We start from the raw sequence: 22,920 nt of genomic DNA, 5'->3' as shown, positions 1-22,920 counted from the left end.
TTGAGGATTTTTGCATCTATGTTCATCAGGGATATTGGCCTGTAGTTTTCTTTCTTTGTGACATCCTTGTCTTGTTTTGGTATCAGGGTGATGGGGGCCTCGTAGAATGAGTTTGGGAGTGTTCCTCCCTCTGCTATATTTTGGAAGAGTTTGAGAAGGATAGGTGTTAGCTCTTCTTTAAATGTTTGATAGAATTCGCCTGTGAAGCCATCTGGTCCTGGGCTTTTGTTTGTTGGAAGATTTTTAATCACACTCTCAATTTCAGTGCTTGTGATTGGTCTGTTCATATTTTCTATTTCTTCCTGATTCAGTCTTGGTAGTTTGTGCATTTCTAAGAATTTGTCCATTTCTTCCAGGTTGTCCATTTTATTGGCATAGAGTTGCTTGTAGTAATCTCTCATGATCTTTTGTATTTCTGTAGTGTCTGTTGTTACTTCTTCTTTTTCATTTCTAATTCTATTGATTTGAGTCTTCTCCCTTTTTTTCTTGATGAGTCTGGCTAATGGTTTATCAATTTTATCTTCTCAGAGAACCACCTTTTAGTGTTATTGATCTTTGCTATCGTTTCCTTCATTTCTTTTTCATTTATTTCTGATCTGATTTTTATGATTTCTTTGCTTCTGCTAACTTTGGGTTTTTTTTTTTTCTTCTTTCTCTAATTGCTTTAGGTGCAAGGTTAGGTTCTTTATTCGAGATGTTTCCTGTTTCTTATGGTAGGATTGTATTGCTGTCAACTTCCCTCTTAGAACTGCTTTTGTTGCATCCCATAGATTTTGGGTCGTCGTGTCTCCATTGTCATTTGTTTCTATGTATTTTTTGATTTCCTCTTTGATTTCTTCAGTGATCACTTCGTTATTAAGTAATGTATTGTTTAGCCTCCATGTGTTTGTATTTTTTACAGATCTTTTCCTGTAATTGATATCTAGTCTCATAGCATTGTGGTCGGAAAAGATACTTGATACAATTTCAGTTTTCTTAAATTTACCAAGGCTTGATTTGTGACCCAAGATATGATCTATCCTGGAGAATGGTCCATGAGCACTTAAGAAAAATGTGTATTCTATTGTTTTTGGATGGAATGTCCTATAAATATCAATTAAGTCCATCTTGTTTAATGTATCATTTAAAGCTTGTGTTTCCTGATTTATTTTCATTTTGGATGATCTGTCCATTGGTGAAAGTGGGGTGTTAAAGTGCCCTACTATGTGTGTGTTACTGTCGATTTCCCCTTTTATGGCTGTTAGTATTTGCTTCATGTATTGAGGTGCTTCTATGTTGGGTGCATAAATATTTGCAATTGTTATATCTTCTTGGACTGATCCCTTGATCATTATGTAGTGTCCTTCTTTGTCTCTTCTAATAGTCTTTATTTTAAAGTCTATTTTATCTGATATGAGAATTGCTACTCCAGCTTCTTTTGCTGTCCATTTGCATGAAATATCTGTTTCCATCCCCTTACTTTCAGTCTGTATGTGTCTCTAGGTCTGAAGTGGGTCTCTTGTAGACAGCAAATATATGGGTCTTGTTTTTGTATCCATTTAGCCAATCTGTGTCTTTTGGTGGAAGCATTTAATCCATTTACATTTAAGGTAATTATCAATATGTATGTTCCTATTCCCATTTTCTTAATTGTTTTTGGTTCGTTATTGTAGGTCTTTTCCTTCTCTTGTGCTTCTTGCCTAGAGAAGTTCCTTTAGCAGTTGTTTTAAAGCTTGTTTGGTGGTGCTGAACTCTCTCAGCTTTTCCTTGTCTGTAAAGGTTTTAATTTCTCCATCAAATCTGAATGAGATCCTTGCTCGGTAGAGTAATCTTGGTTGCAGGTTTTTCTCCTTCATCACTTTAAGTATGTCCTGCCAGTCCCTTCTGGCTTGCAGAGTTTCTGCTGAAAGATCAGCTGTTAACCTTATGGGGATTCCCTTGTGTGTTATTTGTTGTTTTTCCCTCGCTACTTTTAATATGTTTTCTTTGTATTTAATTTTTGACAGTTTGATTAATATGTGTCTTGGCATATTTCTCCTTGGATTTATCCTGTATGGGACTCTCTGTGCTTCCTGGACTTGATTAACTATTTCCTTTCCCATATTAGGGAAGTTTTCAACTATAATCTCTTCAAATATTTTCTCAGTCCCTTTCTTTTTCTCTTCTTCTTCTGGAACAGAAGCATACACATACACACAAAAGGAGGAAAAGGGGAAAAAATAATAAATCTTGGTCTCAAAGTCCACCTCCTCAATTTGGGATGATTCGTTGTCTATTCATGTATTCCACAGATGCAGCGTACATCAAGTTGATTGTGGAGGTTTAATCTGCTGCTTCTGAGGCTGCTGAGAGAGATTTCCCTTTCTCTTGTTTGTTCTCACAGCTCCTGGGGCTCAGTTTTGGATTTGGCCCCGCCTCTGCGTGTAGGTCGCCGGAGGGCGTCTGTTCTTCGCTCGTCTACAGTACGGGGTTAAAGGAGCCGCTGATTCGGGACGCTGCCTCACTCAGGCCTGGGGGAGGGAGGGGCACGGAGTGCGGGGCGGGCCTGCGGCGGCAGAGGCCGGCGTGATGTTGCACCAGCCTGAGGTGTGCCGTGCGTTCTCCCGGGGATGTCGTTCCTGGATCCCGGGACGCTGGCAGTGGCGGGCTGCACAGGCTCCCCGGAAGAGGGGTGTGGATAGTGACCTGTGCTCGCACACAGGCTTCTTGGTGGCGGCAGCAGCAGCCTTAGCGTCTCATGCCCGGCCGTGGCTCGCGCCCGTCTCTGGAGCTCCTTTAAGCAGCGTTCTGAATCCCCTCTCCTCGCGCACCAGGAAACAAAGAAGGAAGAAAAAGTCTCTTGCCTCTTCGGCAGGTCCAGGCTTTTCCCCGGACTCCCTTCCGTCTAGCCGTGGCGCACTAGCACCCTACAGGCTGTGTTCACGCCGCCAACTCCAGTTCTCTCCCGGCACTCCTACCGGAGCCCGAGCCTCAACTCCAGGCCCCACCCGCCCCGGCGGGTGAGCAGACAAGCCTCTCGGACTGGTGAGTGCTGGTCGGCCCTGATCCTCTGTGCGGGAATCTCTCCGCTTTGCCCTCCGCACCCCTGTGGCTGCGCTGTCCTCTGTGGCTGCGCTATCCCCCGCGGCTCCGAAGCTTTCCCCCTCCTCCATCTGCAGTCTCCGCCCGCGAAGGGGCTTCCCAGTGTGTGGAAAACTTTCCTCCTTCACAAATCCCTCCCACTGGTGCAGGTCCCGTCCCTATTCTTTTGTCTCTGTTTATTCTGTTTTCTTTTGCCCTACCCAGGTACGTGGGGAGTTTCTTGCCTTTTGGGAGGTCTGAGGTCTTCTGCCAGCGTTCAGTAGATGTTCTGTAGGAGTTGTTCCACGTGTAGATGTATTTCTGGTGTATCTGTAGGGAGGAAGGTGATCTCCGCGTCTTACTCTTCCGCCGTCTTCCCGGAAGCCTCTGTTGGGACTATCAAATAGTACATGTGAAAGCAGCCAGCACGGTGCCCCCGGATAGGTTCTCAAAAAATACCAATTTTATGTCATTGCATGCCTTTTATGTCATTCATGGTGCCTGAAATGCTGGTTTACTTAGGTAGTTTGGAGAAAGCCAGAGAGAGAGAGAAAAGCTCCTGTTTCTGCTCCAGCCTCTTGCCTGGCCAGCTGCTCAATGTTGAGCACTGAAGATGCTTCCTCTACAGATATGCCTGTTCCCCTAGGCCAGGCTTGAGTGTTTCAGTGCTAGAACTTGCACACTGGGCTAATGTTGCTTTTTCTCGTCCTTAATAAAACTCAGCCTGGGAATGAAAAGTGGTATCAGCTCCTTCCCCTCCCAGGTGCCCCGTGTCCGTCATCCTCTTTCCTTGTGATAATGAATTCTAGCTGTTGGTGGCCTTGTGCATTTCACACCAGGCATTGTTATGGAAACTCTATAGATTTATGCTGAGTTTAGAGAGAACCTGATGTTGGGAGTAGCTTGGGCTCTTGTTAATCGGATGTGCTTGTGTGCTTATGAGGACATATCTCGTTCCAGCTCAAGAACCAAGGTGCCCATCTGAAGATCTTTATTTTAGGATTTCCATCTTAGGACTTGAACTTCTGCTGGCAAGATGAAGTCATTGTCTCTTGTTTTTGATTCCTAGTTTTTCCCTTACGTTTGATGTAGATGTTTCATCAGGCTCCATCTTTTTTCTTTAGTAACTCAAAATGCCATGGATCATTATCCAGGTACCAATACTTTTGTCCCTGATATTGGATGTCCAGGATTCTTCAATTCTATCTTTAGCTGAGTCCCTTTCGCTTTTTATAGGTCAAAATCTACCTGACCATCTGCCAGAAATGCCCTGGGTCTGGAAGTATCTCTAGACTCCAAACTCTAACTCTGATTCAGCAGAGACTTTGATTTAGCAGGTTGGCTGGAGAAGGGGCTGGGATGATGAAGAACTAAGGGGAAGTGGAGCCTAGACCTGCCCAGAACTCCAGGTGCTTCTGGTACAGGTGGTTCATGGATCATTCAATTTGAGAAACACTAACACTGAAGTTTCTAGAAATTTGACTTTCATATAAAGGGAAATGTTGTCATCTTGGCCCACAGAGCTTTAAAGCCACAGGTAAGAAGGACTTGTTTTAAATCAGAGCTTCTTTGGGGACTGAAAACAGTTTCATTTCCTAAGTAAGCAAAACATTCTTTCTGTAAGTTTGTCTATCATAAGCATCTTTCTTCAGAGGAAACTCAGAGGTGAATTTCAGGCCATGCTTTGTCAAATAACTTTAAAAGTTGAATTTGTTCAAGTCTGTGTTTATGAATTGTGCCTGCGCTCACAAAATATAAAGTGTATTCTCATTTGGTACCATTGTCCGTTTCCCCACCCGCCTTCAATCCTTGCCCTTAATCTGCCCCACACTCCTGCCAGCTCCCAGCAAACGTTAGTAATAAGTGCTTCATGGGTGATCTTTCTTTGAGCCGTATTTTTAGCAGAAGAGATGAAAGGAGACTGAAAAATTAAAATCAAGATAAGCAATCTCTCTCTTGGAATGTTATTAAGAGGATATAGTCATTTAAAAGTACTTTCCCCTCTTCTTCTCAGTGTTCGACATCTGAAGTCATGGAAGATGCTATCACACCTTGCTTTATTAACATAGCTAGAGTCACCTGTTTTGAAAGGCCCAGAACATTAACCTTAAATGAAAAGAAAGTGGAACAAAAGGGAAGATAAAGGGAGACTGGGTTTTGGCAGCAATAGATGCAGGCTCTCAGCCAGGCCCCTTCAGCTACACTGTTAAATGGCCCCTTGAATTTATTTTACAGGGAGATCATTTCCACTATCTGAGTATACTGAGTCTGCTGTTGTTCAGACAAGATCCAGAAGCCCAGTTAAGTTACGTAACGTGTTGATCTTCCAGGAGAACAAGGGAGGGAAGTAGCAAGTTAACGAAGGGAATAGACAGTACAGATGAAGAGGATTGGCCTTTGGAGCCCAGCAGGACTTGGGGAGAAGGGTCAGGGGTTCAAGAGAAGTTGGGCTGAGGATTATATACACTAAAGCCACAGTCGTTGAGCCTGAGGCCAAAGGCATGTGCTGATGGAGCATGGCTCTTGCAGGAAAGGCGAGGTGAAGCAGAGCTGGGAAGGTGGGTATTACAGCAGTTGACAGAAGCCTTAAAGCAAGCACTGTCACTAATTCCATTTTTTTGCACTGAGGTCTGGGCTTATCATTCTATTTCCTGTTGTTAGAGATCGAATGTTCCTGAAAGGTGGATGGGGTGGGGATGGGATAGGAGTGTGAAAAACTTATAGCCCAGATTTTACAAGACAGGCATATTCCCAATGTCCTTCAATGACTTCATAGCCCACTGGTCAAACTGTATGTCCTGACCTGGGGGACTGTAGACCTTCATGCTTTGTTTCTCTGATAGTTTGTCACAGAGTGGCTTTGGGTTCTGTAAAACTTCATTTCCAGGTCTGCTACTTGCCCTCTAGAGTCTAATGAGGCAAGTGATTTTAGTTCATTAGAATATTAGAATAGCTTGTTATTCAGTAGAATAATGAGGACTGGGGAATGGGTTTGATCAAAAGTGCAACAGGTGGTTTTGCTCTGGTTCCTGAGCGCAGACAGAACTCCCCTACTGCAAGCTACCTTGCAAATGGTTTACCTCTGGTCGTAGAGCCAAAGGGAGAGTGAGGAGGGGGCAAAGATCAAGTGTGAATCCATTTTCCCATTTGGGAAAACAGCTCAATGTATGTGTCATCTTGATGGCTTCATCACTGTATGGAAGAGACAAAATTTGTACCCCGGTAGGAAATGTTTTTCATTCACATAAAAAATAAGGAAAAACTATAAACTGTTACCATTTAGTAGAGGTGAAAGGTGTTATAAGTTCTGGACTGTGATGAGTACAGAGCCTGGCACTTAATAGGAGCTAGATAATGATGTTGTGTGATGTATGAATTGCCTTAACCTTGAGTAGTGTGATTCAGCAGTTTTCTAGGAAAAGACACATATCTCTTAAATTAAAATCATTGGATGTATTTATGAACAGCTGGAAAACAAATAAGACAAGGGAGTTTGCTACTTTATTTATTTTCTTTATTTTTGGAGCCAAAATGACATTATTATTATCTTTTTAACACCTTTATTGGAGTATAATTGCTGTACAATTTTGTGTTAGTTTCTGCTATATAACAAAGTGAATCAGTTATATGTATACCTATATCCCCATATCCCCTCTCTCTTGCACCTCCCTCCCACCCTCCCTATCCCACCCCTCTGGTGGTCACAAAGCACCGAGCTGATCTCCCTGTGCCATGCGGCTACTTCCCACTAGCTATCTATTCTACCTTTGGTAGTGTTTATATGACAATCCTATTTGTCACTTCGTCCCAGCTTACCCTTCCCCCTCCCAGTGTCCTCAAGCCCATTCTCTATGTCTGAGTCTTTATTCCTGTCCTGCCCCTAGGTTCATCAGAACCATTTTTTTTTTCTTTTCGGATTCCAAATATATGTGTTAGCATACGGTATTGGTTTTTCTCTTTTTGACTTACTTCACTCTATATGACAGACCCTAGGTCCATCCACCTCACTACAAATAACTCAATTTCATTTCTGTTTATGGCTGAGTAATATTCCATTGTATATATGTGCCACATCTTCTTTATCCATTCATCTGTCAATGGACACTTAGGTTGCTTCCATGTTCTGGCTATTGTAAATAGTGCTGCAGTGAACATTATGGTACATGACTCTTTTTGAATTATGGTTTCCTCAGGGTATATGCCCAGTAGTGGGATTGCTGGGTCATATGGTAGTTCTATTTTTAGTTTTTTAAAGAACCTCCATACTGTTCTCCATAGTGGCTGTATCAATTTACATTCCCACCAACAGTGCAAGAGGGTTCCATTTTCTCAACACCCTCTCCAGCATTTATCGTTTGTAGATTTTTTTTTTTTTTTTTTTTTTTTTTTGCGGTACGCGGACCTCTCACTGTTGTGGCCTCTTCCGTTGCGGAGCACAGGCTCCGGATGCGCAGGCTCAGCGGCCATGGCTCACGGGCCCAGCCGCTCCGCGGCATGTGGGATCTTCCCAGACTGGGGCACGAACCCGTATCCCCTGCATCGGCAGGTGGACTCTCAACCACTGCGCCACCAGGGAAGCCCCGTTTGTAGATTTTTTGATGATGTCCATTCTGACAAGTGTGAGGTGATACCTCATTGTGGTTTTTATTTGCATTTCTCTAATGATTAGTGATGTTGAGCATCCTTTCATGTGTTTGCTGGCCATCTGTATATCTCCTTTGGAGAAATGTGTATTTAGGTCTTCTGCCTATTTTTGGATTGGGTGTGTTTGTTGTTTTGATATTGAGCTGCATGAGCTGCCTGTATATTTTGGAGATTAATCCTTTGTCAGTTGCTTCATTTGCAAATATTTTCTCCCATCCTGAGGCTTGTCTTTTGGTCTTGTTTATGGTTTCCTTTGCTGTGCAAAAGCTTTGAAGTTTCATTATGTCCTGTTTGTTTCTTTTTGTTTTTATTTCCATTTCTCTAGGAGGTGGGTCAAAAAGGATCTTGCTGTGATTTATGTCAGAGTGTTATGCCTATGTTTTCCTCTAAGAGTTTGATAGTGTCTGGCCTTACAGTTAGGTCTTTAATCCATTTTGAGTTTATTTTTGTGTATGGTGTTAGTAAGTGTGCTTTTTTTTTTTTTTTTTTTTTTGTGGTACGCGGGCCTCTCACTGTTGTGGCCTCTCCCGTTGCGGAGCACAGGCTCCAGATGCGCAGGCTCAGCGGCCATGGCTCACGGGCCCAGCCGCTCCGCGGCATGTGGGATCTTCCCGGACCGGGGCATGAACCCGTGTCCCCTGCATCGGCAGGCGGACTCTCAGCCACTGCGCCACCAGGGAAGCCCTTTAGTAAGTGTTCTAATATCATTCTTTTATATGTAGCTGTTCAGTTTTCCCAGCACCACTTATTGAAGAGGCTGTCTTTTCTCCACTGTATATTCTTGCCTCCTTTATCAAAAGTAAGGTGACCATATGTGCATCGGTTTATCTCTGGGGTTTCTATCCTGTTTCATTGATCTATATTTCTGTTTTTGTGCCAGTACCATACTGTCTTGATTAGTGTAGCTTTGTAGTATAGTCTGAAGCCAGGGAGCCTGATTCCTCAGACTCCATTTTTCTTTCTCAGCTTGCTTTGGCTATTCGCGGTTTTGTTTTTCCACACAAATTGTAAAATTTTTTGTTCTAGTTCTGTGAAAAAATGCCACTGGTAGCTTGATACAGATTGCACTAAATCTGTAGATTGCTTTGGGTAGTATAGTCATTTTCACATTATTCTTCCAATCCAAGAACATGGTATATCTCTCCATCTGTTTGTATCGGCTTTAATTTCTTTCATCAGTGTCCTACAGTTTTCTGCATACAGGTCTTTTGTCTCCCTAGGAAGGTTTATTCCTAGGTGTTTTATTCTTTTTGTTGCAATGGTAAATGGGAGGGTTTGTTTAATTTCCTTTTCAGATTTTTTGTCGTTAGTGTATAGGAATGCAAGAGATTTCTGTGTATTAATGTAGTGTCCTGCTACTTTACTAAATTCATTGATTACCTCTAGTAGTTTTCTGGTAGCATCTTTAGGATTCTCTATATATAGTATCATGTCATCTGCAAACAGTGACAGTTTTACTTCTTCTTTTCCAGTTTGGATTCCTTTTATTTCTTTTTCTTCTCTGATTTCTATGACTAAAACTTCCCAAACTATGTTGAATAATAGTGGTGAGAGTGGGCAGCATTGTCTTGTTCCTGATCTTAGAGGAAATGGTTTCAGTTTTTCACCATTGAGAACGATGTTGACTGTGGGTTTGTCATATATGGCCTTTATTATGTTGAGGTAGTTTCCCTCGATACCCACTTTCTGGAGAGTTTTTAATCATAAATTGGTGTTGAATTTTGTTGAAAGCTTTTTCTGCATCTATTGAGATTATCATATGCTTTTTATCCTTTAGTTTGTTAATATGGTGTATCACATTGATTGATTTGTGTATATTGAAGAATCCTTGCATTCCTGGGATAAACCCCACTTGATCATGGTGTATGATCCTTTTAATGGGCTGTTGGATTCTGTTTGCTAGTATTTTGTTGAGGATTTTTGCATCTATGTTCATCAGGGATATTGGCCTGTAGTTTTCTTTTTTTGTGACATCGTTGTCTGGTTTTGGTATCAGTGTGATGGTGGCCTCAGAGAATGGGTTTGGGAGTGCTACTCCCTCTGCTATATTGTGGAAGAGTTTGAGAAGGATAGGTGTTAGCTCTTCTCTACGTGTTTGATATAATTCGCCTGTGAAGCCATCTGGTCCTGGGCTTTTGTTTGTTGGAAGATTTTTAATCACACTCTCAATTTCAGTGCTTGTGATTGGTCTGTTCATATTTTCTATTTGTTCCTGGTTCAGTCTTTGAAGGTTGTACTTTTCTAAGAATTTGTCCATTTCTTCCAGGTTGTCTGTTTAATTGGCATATAGTTGCTTGTGAAGTCTCCCATGATCCTTAGTATTTCTGCAGTGTCAGTTGTTACTTCTCCTTTTTCATTTCTAAATCTGTTGATTTGTATCTTCTCCCTTTTTTTCTTGATGAGTCTGGCTAATGTTTTATCAATTTTGTTTATCTTCTCCAAGAACCAGCTTTTAGTTTTATTGATCTTTGCTATTGTTTCCTTTGTTTCTTTTTCATTTATTTCTGATCTAATTTTTATGATTTCTTTCCTTCTGCTCACTTTGTTTTTTTTTTTAATTGTTCTTGTTCTTCTTTCTTTAGCTGCTTTAGGTGTAAGGTTAGGTTGCTTATTTGAGATTTTTCTTGTTTCTTGAGGTAAGATTGTATTGCTTTAAACTTCCCTCTTAGAACTGCTTTTGCTGCATCCCATAGGTTTTGGGTCATCCTGTTTTTATTGTCATTTGTTCATAGGTATTTTTTTATTTCGTCTTTGATTTCTTCAGTGACCTCTTGGTTATTTACTAGTGTATTGTTTAGCCTCCATGTGTTTGTATTTTTTACAGTTTTTTTTCCTGTAATTGATATCTAGTCTCATAGTGTTGTGGTTGGAAAATATACTTGATACGATTTCAATTTTCTTAAATTTACCAAGGCTTGATTTGTGACTCAAGATATGATCTATCCTGGAGAATATTCCATGAGCACTTGAGAAGAAACTGTATTCTGGTTTTTTTGGATGGAATGTCCTATAAATATCAATTAAGTCTATCTTGTTTAATGTGTCATTTAAAGCTTGTGTTTCCTTATTTATTTTCATTTGGGATGATCTGTCCATTGATAAAAGTGGGGTGTTAAAGTCTCCTACTATTACTGTATTACTGTCGATTTCTCCTTTTATGGCTGTTAACATTTGCCTTATGTATTGTGGTGCTCCTATATTGGGTGCATAAATATTTACAATGGTTATATCTTCTTCTTGCCTTGATCCCTTGATCATTATTTAGTGTCCTTCTTTGTCTCTTGTAATAGCCTGTATTTTAAAGTCTATTTTATCTGATATGAGAATTGCTACTCCAGCTTTCTTTTGATTTCCATTTGCATGGAATATCTTTTTCCATCCCCTCACTTTCAGTCTGTATGTGTCCCTAGGTCTGAAGTGGGTCTCTTGTAGACAGCAAATATATGCGTCTTGTTTTTGTATCCATTCAGCCAGTCTGTGTCTTTTGGTTGGAGCATTTAATCCATTTACATTTAAGGTAATTATTGATATGTATGTTTCTATTACCATTTTCTTAATTGTTTTGGGTTTGTTACTGTAGGTCTTTTCCTTCTCTTGTGCTTCCTGCCTAGAGAAGTTCCTTTAGCATTTGTTGTAAAGCTGGTTTGGTGGTGTGAATTCTCTTAACTTTTGTTTGTGTGTAAATGTTTTAATTTCTCCCTTGAATCTGAATGAGATCCTTGCTGGGTAGAGTAATCTTGGTTGCAGGTTTTTCTCCTTCAACACTTTCAATATGTCCTGCCACTCCCTTCTGGCTTGCAGAGTTTCTGCTGAAAGATCAGCTGTTAACCTTACAGGGTTTCCCTTGTCGTGTTATTTGTTGCTTTTCCCTTGCTGCTTTTAATATTTTTTCTTTGAATTTAAGTTCTGATATTTTGATTAATATGTGTCTTGATGTGTTTCTCGTTGGATTTATCCTTATGGGACTCTCTGTGCTTCCTGGACTTGATTAGCTATTTCCTTTCCCATGTTAGGGAAGTTTTCAACTATAATCTCTTCAAATATTTTCTCAGACCCTTTCTTTTTCTCTTTTTCTGGGACCCCTATAATTCAAATGTTGGTGTGTTTAATGTTGTCCCAGAGGTCTCTGAGACTGTCCTCAATTCTTTTCATTCTTTTTTCTTTATTGTGCTCTGCGGCAGTTATTTCCACGATTTTATCTTCCAGGTCACTTATCTGATTTTCTGCCTCAGTTATTCTGCTATTGATTCCTTCTAGAGTATTTTTAGTTTCGTTTATTGTTTTGTTCATCATTTTTTGTTTGCTCTTTATTTCTTCTAGGTCCTTGTTAAATGTTTCTTGTATTTTCTCCATTCTATTTCTGTGATTTGGATCACCTTTGCTGTCATTACTCTGAATTCTTTTTCAGGTAGACTGCCAATTTCCTCTTCATTTGTTTGGTTTGCTGGGTTTTTACCTTGCTCCTTCATCTGCTGCATATTTCTCTGTTTTCTCATTTTGTTTCGCTTACTGTGTTTGGGGTTTCCTTTCTGCAGGCTGCAGGTTCATAGTTCCTGTTACTTTTGGTGTCTGCCTCCAGCGGGTGAGGTTGGTTCAGTGGCCTGTGTAGGCCTCCTGGTAGAGGGGACTGGTGCCTGTCTTCTGGTGGGTGGGGCTGTATCTTGTTCTTTTGATGGGCAGGGCTTCATCCGGTGGTGTGTTTTGGAGTGTCTGTGAACTTAGTATGACTTTAGGCACCGTCTCTGCTAATGGGTGGGATTGTGTTCCTGTCTTGCTTGTTGTTTAGCATGGGGTGTCCAGCAGTGGAGCTTGCTGACCTTTGGGTAGAACTGGGTCTTAGTGTCGAGACGAAGATCTCTGGGAGAGCTCTCACTGATTGATATTACGTGGGGCCAGGATGTTTCTGGTGGTCCAATGTCCTGGACTCGGCCCTCCCACCTTGGAGGCTCAGACCTGACACCTGGCCGGAGCACCAAAACCCTGCCAGCCACATGGCTCAGAAGAAAAGGAAGAAAGAAAAAACAAAAAACAAAAATCAAAACCAAAAAAATGAACAGACAGAACCCTAGGACAAATGGTAAAAGCAAACCTATACAGACAAAAGCACGCAAAGAAGCATGCACATACACACTCACAAAAAGAGAAAAAGGAGAAGAAAAAAATATATATATTAAAAAAAGGAAGAGAGCCACCAAACCAATAAACAAATCTGCCAATGATAATAAGCACTAAATAGTATACTAAGAAAAACATAAAACCAGAAACAAATTAGACACAGAAAGCAAACCCCCAAGTCTACAGTTGCTCCCAAAGTCCACCTCCTCAATTTGAGAACTTTTGTTGTCTATTCAGGTATTCTTCAGACGCAGGTTTATCAAATTGATTGTGGGGATTTAATCTGCTGCTCCTGAGGATGCAAGGAGAAGTTTCCCTTTCTCTTCTTTGTTTGCACAGCTCCTGGGTTTCAGCTTTGGTTTTGGCCCTGCCTCTGCTTGTAGGTCACCCTCAGGAGTCTGTTATCCACCCAGACAGGAGGGGGTTAGAGCAGCAGCCGATTAGGGCTCTCTTGCTCACTCAGGCCAGGGAGAGGAAGGGGTACGATTGTCGTAATTGGAATGCAGGGCAAACCTGAGGCAGCAGAGGCAAGTGTGACGTTGCAACAGCCTGAAGCACTCCATGTGTTCCCCTGGGGAAGTTGTCCCTGGATCATGGGACCGTGGCGGTGATGTGCTTACACAGGCTCCCGGGGAGGTGTGGATAGTGACTTGGTCTTGCACACAGGATTCTTGGTGGCAGTGGTAGTAGCGTTAGTGGTTCATACCCATCTCTGGGGTCTGAGCTGATAGCCGTGGCTTGCGCCTGTCTCTGGAACTCTTTTAGGCAGTGCTCTGCCTTCTATGGGCACACTGGGAAGGAATCCCCTCTCCTCATGCACCCCGAAACAATGGTCTCTTGCCTCTTAGGCAGGTCCAGACTTTTCCCCAGACTCCCTCCCAGTTAGCTGTGGTGCTCTAGCCCCCTTCAGGCTGTGTTCATGCAGCCAACCCCAGTCCTCTCCCTGGGGTCTGACCTCCAAAGCCCGAGTCTCAGCTCCCAGCCCCGCCTGCCCCAGCGAGTGAGCAGACAAGCCTCTCGGGCTGGTGAGTGCTGGTCGCACTGATCCTGTGTGTGGGAATCTCTCCACTTTGCCCTCTGCACCCCTGTTGCTGTGCTCTCCTTCGTAGCTCCAAAGCTTCCCCTTGCCCACCCTCTGTCTCCACCAGTCAAGGGACTTCCTAGTGTGTGGAAACCTTTCCTCCTTCACAGCTCCCTCCCAGAGGTGCAGGTCCTGCCCCTGTTCTTTTGTCTCTGTTTTTTCTTTTTTCTTTTGCCCTACACAGGTACATGGGTATTTTCTTGCCTTTCGGGAGGTCTGAGGTCTTCTGCCAGCATTCAGTAGGTGTTCTGTAGGAGTTGTTCCACATGTAGATGTATTTTTGATGTATTTATGGGGAGGAAGGTGATCTCCACATCTTACTCCTCCACCATCTTGAAGGTCTGTTGAGTTTGCTACTTTAATGAGGACTTTTTTTTTTTTTTTTTTTTTTTTTTGCGGTACGCGGGCCTCTCACTGTTGTGGCCTCTCCCGCTGCAGAGCACAGGCTCCGGACACGCAGGCCCAGCAGCCATGGCCCATGGGCCCAGCCGCTCCGCGGCACGTGGGATCCTCCCGGACTGGGACACGAACCCGTGTCCCCTGCATCGGCAGGCGGACTCTCAACCACTGCGCCACCAGGGAAGCCCTAATGAGGACTTTTATATAAATATATATGGTGAGAATACAGTATTAATATTTTGGACCCTTTAAGGTCAAAGTAAAGTAGCTTCACAGTAATAAGTGACTGTGTAAGGCATGATTTTTTATTCTGATTTTGTAAAATTTTATTTTCGTTGTATAATAAAAATAGTACATTAGAAAAGTACTGGAAATACAGAAAAACCTCCAAAAAACAAAGCCAAAATGGCAAGTTATTCTATGAAACAAAAATAATCTCTATCAACATTTTATTATGTAAACTTCTAGTCTGATATATAAATATTTATGGATACATACACACATATCTACATATTTTTATAAAAATAAGATCATATTGTACATGAATTTTTTCTACGTTCTTTTTTCACTTATATATTTTGAATCTTTTCCTATGTTTATAAATATGCTTTGTATCCTTTTTAAAGACAATATTATTTCACCACAATTTCTTTAGTCAATTTATTATTGTATATATAAGTTATTTTTGTTTATTTGGTAATAGAAAAGTTTTTGTGATAAATATCTCCATAGCAAAATGTTGTACGTAGATATTTTCCTATAGTACACTTCCATATGTGGAATTTCTAGTTTAAAGCCTTTGTAAAAGTTTAAGACCTTGGACAGATACTGATAAAATATTCACCAAAAAGTCACTATTTTGCATTATTATCAGTAGTGTTTGAGAGTTTTCCTTTCTTTAAACACTGATGAACACTGGAAATTATTATTTACAAAATCTTTCAAGTTAGATAGGTGCAGATATACACATCTTGAACCTTTTTCACCTGAAATGGCCAACTGTATTTGTTCTTTTGGAACCTGCTTTCATTTCCTTTGCCACTTTTCCTACCAGAGTGTTTATGTTTATAGATGCTAAGAGCAATTTGTGTCTCACATGTGTCTTGCTGTTGTCCCAGAATGAATCCTCCTAGGAAAAGAATGACCACCTTTTAATTAATTTAACTATGCCACATTCTTCTTCAGTTAAATTCAGCAAGTCTTTATTGAGTAACTATTATGTGCCAGGCACTATGCTTGACAATAGGCATTCAGTTTTGAAAGATGACACTGACCCAGCTCTCAAAGAACATATAGTCTAGTGAAGGAAGAGAAACAAGTCTATAGGAAATTTAAATTCTCCAATAGAGAAATAAGCACTAGAAGCTGTGGAAGCAGTAGAAACAGTACCAAACTCTGTCTTAGGTAGTCATAGAAGGCTTCTTGGGGAGAGGGATGCTTTTACTGACTTCACCCCAAAGGATGAATGGCAGTTTAGCCAGACATGGAAATGTGTGTGTGTTTGTGTTTGTGTGATACGATAGTACTAAAAAGTTTTATTGTATTGTTAATACAATAGTATTAAGAAAGGTCAAGGAGACCAAGGTAAATGTATGGAATTGCATATACAACATGCGTGGCTGGAGCTCACAGTGAGAGAAGTAGGAAAGGGGTTGAACTGGTTAGTAAGAGGTAAAGGTGAACATTCAGAAGTGGCCAGATTATATAGCATCTTATATTGCATGCTAAGCAGCATGTGGCTTTTTCTGATGTTTTAGAGTTGCCACTGACAGTTTTCAAGCCATGGAGTGATGGAGTCAGATTTGCTCTCTGGAAAGAGTCTTCTGGCTCTAAAGTAGGAAATGGATTTTGGGGCAAAGGCAGGGCATTACTGGAGTCTCAGAAGGAGTTTAGGAGGCTCTTGAGAATGGGGGGTAGCAGTGTGAATGTGGATAAGTGGACCGATTAGAGAGATAATTAGGGAGAAAAACAATGGTTAATATTTGCTGAGAGAGATGAGGAGAGAGGAGTTAAAGGTGGTACCTATATTTTGGGTGGTGGAGACGCCTTGAAATGAGTTTGGGAGCACAGTTTGGGAACACAGAAGAGAAGCAAGTCTCTGAGGATGAAGGCGTTTGGAGAATTCAGTTTTGGATCTGCTGTGTTGTTGGTGGCTGTCATACATCAAAGTGGAAGTATCTTGTTGGAAATGTGTTGGATATATGGATCTGAAGCTCAGTGGAGTTTTCAAGGGAAATACAGAGCTTTGGAGTTACCAACACATAAACAGGAATTGAAATATGAGTTCCAAAGAAGAGTATATAGAATGAGAAGAAAAGAGGGGTCAGGACAGAAAGCTGAGGAATTCCAGTATTTAATGGATGAAAAGAAGAGATGAGATGGAGTAATCAGAGAAAGAAAGAGTGTTGCCATGGAAGGCCTTTTAAGGAGGACAGTATGTTTATCAGCAGCAAATGGTGTCCATTAATCACATAAGAATTTTGGATTTAGCAACAAGAGGTATCTTGACCTAGTTTACAGGTATTTCAGTGGAGGTGGATGCCACATTCCAAAGCGTTAAAGGGTACATGGGAGATGAGGCATGAAGAAAATAAATGCAGACACCTCTTTTTAAAAGACTGTAAAAGGATGAGAGAGATAGGATGGTAGCTGAAAGATGGCTCTGAGAGGAAACAGAGCGGGAGAGGCTGCTGATGTAGGAGAGAGGACACTTGAAATGATGGGTGAAAGGGTTGGGCTCTAGAACTCGGGAGCATTCATTCTTCTGAGACAGCAAGAGAGATTCTGCACCTTTTGTGGCAGGAAAAGTAAATAAGAATAGGTATAAATGGGTATGGTAGTGGGGAATCGAGGGCTTTTTGATGTGATGGTTTCTATTTTATTTGTGCGGTAGGAGGCAAGATTCTCTGCTGGGTGTTAGAAGAGTCATGGTCAGGTAGGAGGTTTGAATAGATTGGAGGTTTTAATTGCTGCTGTGGAGAGTGGAAAGGGGAGCCAAACGGGGATGGATAAGAAGATGCCCAGGCAACGCTGAGGGTCCTGTGGAGCTTGAAGCTGATAATTTTTTTTTTGCGGTACGCGGGCCTCTCACTGCTGTGGCCTCTCCCGTTGCGCAGCACAGGCTCTGGACGTGCAGGCTCAGCGGCCATGACTCACGGGCCCAGCGTCTCCGCGGCATGTGGGATCTTCCCGGACTGGGACGTGAACCCGCGTCCCCTGCATCGGCAGGCGGACTCTCAACCACTGCTCCACCAGGGAAGCCCCTGAAGCTGATAATTTTAAGTGACATCATATCTGTGCATGGCTTTATAATTTTCTTCTCTAGCTGAGAAGGCAGACTTCAAGGTTTGGGAGTTTTCCAGTTGAGTGTGACGGAAGATTGATGGGGCAAGCTATTTGAGGGCAATGCAATTGCATGGTTGAAGTGAAATTAACCATGGGTTTAAGGCTGGGCAGGGAGAGGATCGTGATAGGAGGGGGTCTGAAAGATCAGGAGAGTGTAGATGGGTCAAGGTCCTGGAGGACGGGGTAAAGTTAAAGAACTGTGTAAGTACAAATAAATGAGTAGGAGAGCTGTAAGGGAAAGATGTTGCAGTCAGAAGCAGAGATTTTGGATTTAAGTTTTCAGAATTGTACCATTTTCAGAGAAGGGTTGTATTCAACGAATTTAACTGGTCTGACATGGCCAATGACCAATCAGAGTAAACCATACACAGTCATACTGATGTGTACCTTTTGATTCCAGAGCATGGGTATGGGGTTGAACTGAGGAAGGACAAGGAGTGTGAGCCCTGGATGAAGCATTTCCCTGAATATTGAATTTTTCCAGACTGAAGTTGTGACTTGAGGATGAAAAGGAAAATCATGAGTCTGTTACCACTATCATCGAAAATGAGAGAGGCAGTTCTTGTCAGTATCATGCCAAGATAATTTGGGGCTGGTTAACCATGATAAAGAGAGGAGGAAAGTGGTAGAGTCAGGTGGGGCTGCTATAATAGAACACCAAATACTGGGTGACTTACAAACAACAGAAATTTATTTCTCACAGTTTTGGAAGCTAGAAATCCAAGATCAAAGCATTGGAAGGTTTGGCATCTGGCAAGGAGCTGCTTCTTAGTTCATAGCTAGGTATCTTCTCGCTGTGTCCTCACATGGTGGAAGAGGCAAGGAAGCTCTCTCAGGTCCCTTTTTTAAGGGCACTAATCCCATTCAGGAAAGCCCCACCCTCATACCTAAGCACCTCTCAAAGACCACACCTCCTAATACCATTACCTTTGGGATTAGGATTTCAACATATGAATTTTTTTTTGGCGGGGGCAACACCAACATTTAGACCATAGCAACCTACGCCTCAGCTGGTCAGAAGTTTTACAGGACAGTGGCAGAGTCATATTCTGAACCAGTGTTAGGAGAAAGGCATATGGACCCCACTCTCCAACCTTGGGGATTTGGAAAGATAAGCAACCATTTGGGAAGATTGCAGGGAACAATGTTCTTTGAGGAACCAGTAAGACAAGAAATCAGAGGGGATATTAAAAGGGAGGATGAGATACAGTAGACTGTGTTTACCCTGCAGTGGCAGAGTTTGGAATGAGGAGAGCAGTGGGAGGTTGATTCAGGGAAGAAGGACATAAAGCAATATGAAAATGTGCAGATAGGAGGATGCTAGATGTCAGAGAGGCTTAGACCTTGAGTGCTATCTTTGGAATGATTAGCAAGCTGCAAGGTTTAGTCATAGCAGTCTCCTGATGGATAGGGGATGGGGAGGATAGGAGCTCAGACCAGTGTGGAAAGAGTGAGCCGTGGCCTGGAATGATTGTGCTTCCAAGAAATCCCAAGGCAGGTGAGCAGGCTGTCACTGGAATTGGTTCCAAGATTTTGACCAAATGTTGGAAACACCGACTGTCTCTTGTGGGACATGTATCTGGTTTTCCTACAGCAGAGTACACCTGCAGTGTGACTTAATTGTGCTAAAGTTGAGAATAACATTCTATCCTCAAATGGAAGCCATGAATCCCTTAGTGCAGAGTGGGGAGCCGAGATGCATTTAACTGGAAAGCAAGGGTCTGAATTAGTGAGTACTCAGTTTAGCCTGCTGTACGCTGTCTCCAGATACAGTGTCAAATAGCACATAGGTCTTCAGACGATACTTATTCAATAATTGGGCTTTGGTTAGTTGTTTGCAAAACGGAGTGATGTGCACTGCTTTTCAGATTTTACAGTAGAGTGATGGGGTGGGCTTGGCCAATATCTCACTCTGGTCCTCAGGTTCTTCCTTGAGGTAAAAAAATCAAAGGGCCATGGGGAACGCTGTTTGTGGCAGAGCTTGAGTATAGAGAAGAAGAATTAGTGAACTGAAGGGTATTATAAAAATAAGTACATGCCAAATAACTAAGGATACAAGAAAACTTGATGTAGCTTGACTTGCAGATGACCTTATTCCTTCCGTGTTCCAGCTCTCCAGTATGATGCCTTGCACAGACTTAGTGAATATCTAAACATGTTTGTCGATGAGTCTTTTGTTGCTCAGGTTACCAGGAGAAAGTAACAGCAAATGTATACTTTTATCAAGGGTAGTGCTGGAAAGGAATATAGCTATGTGGTATTGTTACAAGCTGGCAGACTTAAGGATACCCAACTGGCAGCTGGAATTAGTTTTCCTGCTCACCATGGTAACATGCTCTCCACTCCCCAGCATAGTCTGCTATTGCTGCAAAGGCCCCAGCATCCTAGTGGAGGAAGAGTCATGGATTAGTTGATGGTGGTCAAAAGACTTCCTTCCTTCCTTCCTTCCCTCCTTTCTCCACTCACAAATGCTTAGCGCATGCCAGCTTTGTGTTAAGTACCGGGAATACAAAGATGACGAAATCCTCTCTCCTTGCAAACAGCCTTCAGTGCAATTCGCTACAAACTTGGGTATTCTGGGAAGGCTTCCCGGGTGATACAGGCTTTGGAGAATGAAAACGAGTTTGGGGAGAAGAATATTCATTAGCAGGAATGATAGGTGTGAAGTTAATATGTCAAAATAATGAGGCGGAAAAGGTCATGGTGTCTTTGGGGGAAGAATGAGAAATCAGCATTAACAAAATCTAGCATGCATACTGGAAAGAAGGGCCCAGATTTTGAGAGGCTTAAATTTGAAGTCAAGATGCCTGATTTTTGTCCTTTAGGCAGTGGGGAGCTACTAAAGCAAGGAAGTGAAATGATCATACTTGCTGTTTAGTAAGATCCTTGTCGTGGCTGTGTGGAGGCCTCTAGGATTGAGGAACGGATTCGGTTATGTCAGAACAACTGGGACCTTGCTACTCGAATTATCCTCCGTGGAGTATCAGCTTCAATAGCAGCGTCACCTGGGAGCATGTGAGAAATGCAGACTCTTGGGCCTCACCCAGAGGTACTGAATCATTTTAACGAGATTCCCAGGTGATACGTGTGCACAGTAAATCGGAAGCTACGTTGATAGGTAGTGCTTATGGCATTCATGTAGGACCCATGGGAGGGATGACCTGAACTTTTTCCTTCTCTTATACCACAGATGCACAAACCACCCCATGATCTTTTTATCCCCGTTTTTGAAATGCTGGGGGAAATCTTTAAATGTATATTTCAATAATTTGAGAAATTTTGAAAATTCTTCTAAGCCATGGCTTTTGGAAACATTTTTGTCACAGGTTGTTAATGTACGAGTGGGTTCAGGGAGGCGTGCACAAGAGACTCTTATATCTGTGCTATCTTATTTCTTAAGCTTGGTGATGGGATGCAGGTGTTCATATATTACAATTTGCTGTTTTATGTAGGTTGCAATATTTTATCATTCATATTCATAAACTCTTGATTCAACAGTAATTTTTAGTGATGTACAAAGGGAAAAAGGGCAAGAAACTTCATCCAATATGGTACCTCAAGACTCACGTCAGGGGTGGGAGAACATAAATGATGGTGGTAATATTCGTGTGAATGGTAATAGTTACATTTGCTGAGTGCTTAATAGATACTATTTTGGGTATACTCACTATGTGCTAGACACCATTTTAAGTGCTTTATCTATAACTCGCTGAATGCTCATGACCACTCTAGGTGGTAGGACCTATTATTTATCATGATTTCATAGGGACATATTTTTTAAAATTTTATCAAAGTATAGTTGAATGATAATGTTGTGTTAATTTCTGCTGTATACCACAGTGATTCAGTTATACCCATGTATGCATTCTTTTTCCTATTCTTTTCCGTGATGGCTTATCACAGGATATTGACTACAGTTTCCTGTGCTATACAGTAGGACTTTGTTGTTTATCCATTCTATATATAATAGTTTTTGCATCTGTTAATCTCAAACTCCCACTTCATCCCTCCCCCACCCCCCATTCCCCTTGGCAACCACAAGTCTATTCTCTATGTCTGTATGTTTCTGTTTCATAGATAAGTTCATTTATTTTGTATTTTAGATTCCATATATAAGTGATATCATATGGTATTTGTATTTCCCTTTCTGACTTACTTCACTTAATATGACAATCTCTAGGTCCATCCAGGTTGCTGCAAATGGCATTATTTCATTCTTTTTTAAGGCTGAGTAGTATTCCATTGTATATATGTGCCACATCTTCTTTATGCATTCATCTGTCGATGCAGCTAGGCTGTTTCCGTGACTTGGCTATTATAAATAGTGCTGCTATGAACATAAGGGTTCATGTATCTTTTTGAATTATAGTTTTGTCTGGATATATGCCCGGGAGTGAAACTGCTGGATGATACGGCAACTTTATTTTTAGTTTCTTGAGGAACCTCCATACTGTTTTCCATAGTGGCTGCACCAATTTACATTCCCACCAACAGTGTAGAACTGTTCTCATAAGGATATGTTCATAGATGGAAAAAAAAAGTGTGAAGATGTTAGATACCTGGCCCAAGGCCACAAACTAGAATTTGGACTCAGTTCCCGGAAATCCCAGGTCTAAGTTCTTAATCACTACACTATAGTATAGTATGTACACAGCCTCTCTGCATAAATAGATATTGATTGAAGACGATTCAGGATAAAGGATCATAATGAAATAAATGTACTCTTTTTCCTCGGCCAGGTCAGAGCAAAGCAAATGCAATACATTTTTGGCTTTGGGGAGACAATTCTCATAAGCATTTGTTAGCTGTCTTCTGTATATCTAAACTTGGGAACATGCAGTTTGGAGCTAGAAATGAATGATATTGAGAAACATCCCATTTGAATTTAAAATATGGAGAAAATCCACTCATTAAAAAATAAACTATATAAGACCTCTCTTTGAAACATCTACACTGCAGAAGTCCCCAGTTTTCTGTGACTGAACTTGTAACCTTCCTTCTAGACCCAGGTAAATGTCATTCTGTTGGAAATCTTTTCCCCATTTTCCAAGATGGGCCACCTCCTCCTTTCATTCACGTCCCCTCTACCTGTGATGATAATAATAGCTGACACTTATTACATTACGGTGTGTTGAGCATGTTGTTAGCACTTAACTTATTTTATCTTCTTCTAACAGCCCCATGGACAGTTATCACTATCCTCATTTTTACAGAGGAAGAAACTGATATATTTTGAGATTAAGTAACTTGTCTGACATCTTGCAGAGACAGAATTCAAATTTCAGTAGTCTGACCCT

This window comes from Orcinus orca, chromosome 6 (genome assembly GCF_937001465.1).
Source record: "Orcinus orca chromosome 6, mOrcOrc1.1, whole genome shotgun sequence".
Taxonomy (NCBI): Eukaryota; Metazoa; Chordata; class Mammalia; order Artiodactyla; family Delphinidae; genus Orcinus; species Orcinus orca.
Note: the sequence above shows the minus strand (reverse complement) of the source record.